The sequence below is a fragment of the Neoarius graeffei genome, chromosome 17 (genome assembly GCF_027579695.1).
Source record: "Neoarius graeffei isolate fNeoGra1 chromosome 17, fNeoGra1.pri, whole genome shotgun sequence".
Lineage (NCBI taxonomy): Eukaryota > Metazoa > Chordata > Actinopteri > Siluriformes > Ariidae > Neoarius > Neoarius graeffei.
Genome location: NC_083585.1, coordinates 17,110,522 through 17,117,435, shown reverse-complemented (window position 1 = coordinate 17,117,435; position 6,914 = coordinate 17,110,522). Strand labels below are relative to the sequence as shown.

At 44.6% G+C, this 6,914-nt stretch overlaps 1 protein-coding gene across 1 annotated transcript in view; it reads left to right on the top strand.

The window, feature by feature from the left end:
• The first annotated feature begins 268 nt into the window (after nt 1-268).
• Nucleotides 269-6,914, top strand: part of vps26b (VPS26, retromer complex component B) — a 46,464-nt gene continuing 39,818 nt past the window's right edge. Inside the window, exon 1 of the mRNA XM_060943799.1 lies at nt 269-545. The gene's annotated coding sequence lies outside the window, so the exon portion shown is untranslated. The remainder of the gene's footprint in view (nt 546-6,914) is intronic.

Sequence of the window (6,914 nt, the reverse complement as noted above, 5' to 3'; positions counted from 1 at the left end):
GAATCTGGCTCCAGACTCCCTTGGGATTTTTCCAGATGCGTTTTATTTTATTTTTTTCTGCTGTAGACAGATGGTCTTGTGCAAAATTACCCTTCTGGATGAGTGTGTAAAGGGACATACTTTCATATAAAAAAACCGAAATTGGTCCAGAATATGCGCTTTAAGCAGGTACTGAAATATAAATGAACACAGGTGAAGGTCTGGGGAGTTTTATTTTGAAACGTTCCTGAGACTTTTATTCTGAATTTCCGTATAAACGTCAGCGGTCTTTTCCCGGAAGTTGCGAGCTGAGCTGGTGTTGACTGCGTGCAGAAGTGCGCTCGGTAGTGAAGGAGCCTCGGTGTGGGAGTGTCAGCGCGGCCTCTCTGCTGTCCGAGGCGGTTGGGATTCAGTCTGTGACGCTCGCGGCGGTTCAAGCACGAATTCTTTACTGAAAACCAGCGAGAGCTGAGAGTGCGCGCTCAGTCTGAGACTCCGGACCGGAACTAAACTCCCACTTCCGCCTGCTGAGGAACACCGCGCGCGCTCACTCACTGCAGCCTGTGGTAACTTGAGATTTTCCACAGTGTTTGGGAAACACAAACACACTACACACACACTACAAACACACTCTCACAACACACACACACACACACAACAAACACACTCTCACACTACACACACACTACAAACACACTCTCACAACACACACACACACACACACACACACAACAAACACACTCTCACAACACACACACACACACACACACACACTACAAACACACTCTCACAACACACACACACACACACACACACACAACAAACACACTCTCACAACACACACACTACAAACACACTCTCACAACACACACACACACACACACACACAACAAACACACTCTCACAACACACACACACACAACAAACACACTCTCACAACACACTCTCACAACACACACACACAACAAACACACTCTCACAACACACACACAACAAACACACTCTCACAACACACACACAACAAACACACTCTCACAACACACACACACACAACAAACACACTCTCACAACACACACACACAACAAACACACTCTCACAACACACACACACACAACAAACACACTCTCACAACACACACACACACACAACAAACACACTCTCACAACACACACACACAACAAACACACTCTCACAACACACACACACACACACACAACAAACACACTCTCACAACACACACACACAACAAACACACTCTCACAACACACACACAACAAACACACTCTCACAACACACACACACAACAAACACACTCTCACAACACACACACAACAAACACACTCTCACAACACACACACACAACAAACACACTCTCACAACACACACACACACACAACAAACACACTCTCACAACACACACACACACACAACAAACACACTCTCACAACACACACACACACACAACAAACACACTCTCACAACACACACACACACACAACAAACACACTCTCACAACACACACACACACACAACAAACACACTCTCACAACACACACACACACACACAACAAACACACTCTCACAACACACACACACACAACAAACACACTCTCACAACACACACACACACACACACAACAAACACACTCTCACAACACACACACACACACACAACAAACACACTCTCACAACACACACACACACACAACAAACACACTCTCACAACACACACACACACACAACAAACACACTCTCACAACACACACACACACACAACAAACACACTCTCACAACACACACACACAACAAACACACTCTCAACACACACACACACACAACAAACACACTCTCACAACACACACACACAACAAACACACTCTCACAACACACACACGCACAACAAACACACTCTCACAACACACACACACAACAAACACACTCTCACAACACACACACGCACAACAAACACACTCTCACAACACACACACACAACAAACACACTCTCACAACACACACACGCACAACAAACACACTCTCACAACACACACACACAACAAACACACTCTCACAACACACACACGCACAACAAACACACTCTCACAACACACACACGCACAACAAACACACTCTCACAACACACACACGCACAACAAACACACTCTCACAACACACACACGCACAACAAACACACTCTCACAACACACACACACAACAAACACACTCTCACAACACACACACACAACAAACACACTCTCACAACACACACACACAACAAACACACTCTCACAACACACACACACAACAAACACACTCTCACAACACACACACACAACAAACACACTCTCACACAACACACACACACAACAAACACACACTCACAACACACACACACAACAAACACACTCTCACAACACACACACACAACAAACACACTCTCACAACACACACACACAACAAACACACTCTCACAACACACACACACAACAAACACACTCTCACAACACACACACACAACAAACACACTCTCAACACACACACACACACAACAAACACACTCTCAACACACACACACACACAACAAACACACTCTCACAACACACACACACACAACAAACACACTCTCACAACACACACACACACAACAAACACACTCTCACAACACACACACACACAACAAACACACTCTCACAACACACACACACACAACAAACACACTCTCACAACACACACACACACAACAAACACACTCTCACAACACACACACACACAACAAACACACTCTCACAACACACACACACACACACAACAAACACACTCTCACAACACACACACACACACAACAAACACACTCTCACAACACACACACACACACAACAAACACACTCTCACAACACACACACACACACACAACAAACACACTCTCACAACACCACACACACACACAACAAACACACTCTCACAACACACACACACACACACAACAAACACACTCTCACAACACACACACACACACACAACAAACACACTCTCACAACACACACACACACACACAACAAACACACTCTCACAACACACACACACACACACAACAAACACACTCTCACAACACACACACACACACAACAAACACACTCTCACAACACACACACACACACAACAAACACACTCTCACAACACACACACACACAACAAACACACTCTCACAACACACACACACACACAACAAACACACTCTCACAACACACACACACAACAAACACACTCTCAACACACACACACACACAACAAACACACTCTCACAACACACACACACACACAACAAACACACTCTCACAACACACACACACACACACAACAAACACACTCTCACAACACACACACACAACAAACACACTCTCACAACACACACACGCACAACAAACACACTCTCACAACACACACACGCACAACAAACACACTCTCACAACACACACACGCACAACAAACACACTCTCACAACACACACACACACAACAAACACACTCTCACAACACACACACACAACAACACACACAACACACACACACAACACAACACACACACACAACACACACACACACACAACAAACACACTCTCACAACACACACACAACAAACACACTCTCACAACACACACACACACACAACAACACACCACACACAACACACACACACACACAACAACACACTCTCACAACACACACACACAAACACAACAAACACACTCTCACAACACACACACACACACACAACACACACACACACAACAACACTCACACACACACACACAACACACTCTCACAACACACACACACAACAAACACACTCTCACAACACACACACACACAACAAACACACTCTCACAACACACACACACAACAAACACACTCTCACAACACACACACACACACAACAAACACACTCTCACAACACACACACACACACAACAACACACTCTCACAACACACACACACACAACAAACACACTCTCACAACACACACACACACACAACAAACACACTCTCACAACACACACACCACAACAAACACACTCTCACAACACACACACACACAACAAACACACTCTCCACACACACACACACACAACAAACACACTCTCACAACACACACACACACACAACAAACACACTCTCACAACACACACACACACACAACAAACACACTCTCACAACACACACACACACAACAAACACACTCTCACAACACACACACACACAACAAACACACTCTCACAACACACACACACACAACAAACACACTCTCACAACACACACACACACAACAAACACACTCTCACAACACACACACACACAACAAACACACTCTCACAACACACACACACACAACAAACACACTCTCACAACACACACACACACACACAACAAACACACTCTCACAACACACACACACAACAAACACACTCTCACACACACACACACACAACAAACACACTCTCACAACACACACACACAACAAACACACTCTCACAACACACACACACAACAAACACACTCTCACAACACACACACACACAACAAACACACTCTCACAACACACACTCACAACAAACACACTCTCACAACACACACACACAACAAACACACTCTCACAACACACACACACACACAACAAACACACTCTCACAACACACACACACACAACAAACACACTCTCACAACACACACACACACAACAAACACACTCTCACAACACACACACACACAACAAACACACTCTCACAACACACACACACACACAACAAACACACTCTCACAACACACACACACACAACAAACACACTCTCACAACACACACACACACAACAAACACACTCTCACAACACACACACACACAACAAACACACTCTCACAACACACACACACACAACAAACACACTCTCACAACACACACACACACAACAAACACACTCTCACAACACACACACACACACAACAACACACTCTCACAACACACACACACAACAAACACACTCTCACAACACACACACACAACAAACACACTCACACACACACACACAACAAACACACTCTCACACACACACACACACAACAAACACACTCTCACAACACACACACACACAACAAACACACTCTCACAACACACACACACACAACAAACACACTCTCACAACACACACACACACAACAAACACACTCTCACAACACACACACACAACAAACACACTCTCACAACACACACACAACACACTCACAACACACACACACAACACACTCTCACACACACACACAACAAACACACTCTCACAACACACACACAACAAACACACTCTCACAACACACACACACAACAAACACACTCTCACAACACACACACACAACAAACACACTCTCACAACACACACACAACAAACACACTCTCACAACACACACAACAAACACACTCTCACAACACACACACACACACACAACACACACTCACAACAACACACTCACAACAAACACACTCTCACACACACACACACACAACAAACACACTCTCACAACACACACACACAACAAACACACTCTCACAACACACACACACAACAAACACACTCTCACAACACACACACACACACAAACACACTCTCACAACACACACACACAACAACACACTCTCACACACACACACACACACAACAAACACACTCTCACAACACACACACACACAACAAACACACTCTCACAACACACACACACACAACAAACACACTCTCACAACACACACACACACAACAAACACACTCTCACAACACACACACACACAACAAACACACTCTCACAACACACACACACACAACAAACACACTCTCACAACACACACACACACACACACACCAACACACTCTCACAACACACACACACACACAACAAACACACTCTCAACACACACACACAACAAACACACTCTCACAACACACACACACAACAAACACACTCTCACAACACACACACACAACAAACACACTCTCACAACACACACACACAACAAACACACTCTCACAACACACACACACAACAAACACACTCTCACAACACACACACACAACAACACACTCTCACAACACACACACACAACAAACACACTCTCACAACACACACACACAACAAACACACTCTCACAACACACACACACAACAACACACTCTCACAACACACACACACAACAAACACACTCTCACAACACACACAACAAACACACTCACAACACACACAACAAACACACTCTCACAACACACACACACAACAAACACACTCTCACAACACACACACACAACAAACACACTCTCACAACACACACACACAACAAACACACTCTCACACACACACACACACACAACAAACACACTCTCACAACACACACACACACAACAAACACACTCTCACAACACACACACACACAACAAACACACTCTCACAACACACACACACACACAACAAACACACTCTCACAACACACACACACACACAACAAACACACTCTCACAACACACACACACAACACACTCTCACACACACACACAACAAACACACTCTCAACACACACACACACAACAAACACACTCTCACAACACACACACACACAACAAACACACTCTCACAACACACACACGCACAACAAACACACTCTCACAACACACACACGCACAACAAACACACTCTCACAACACACACACACAACAAACACACTCTCACAACACACACACAACAAACACACTCTCAACACACACACACACAACAACACACTCTCACAACACACACACACACAACAAACACACTCTCACACACACACACACACAACAAACACACTCTCACAACACACACACGCACAACAAACACACTCTCACAACACACACACGCACAACAAACACACT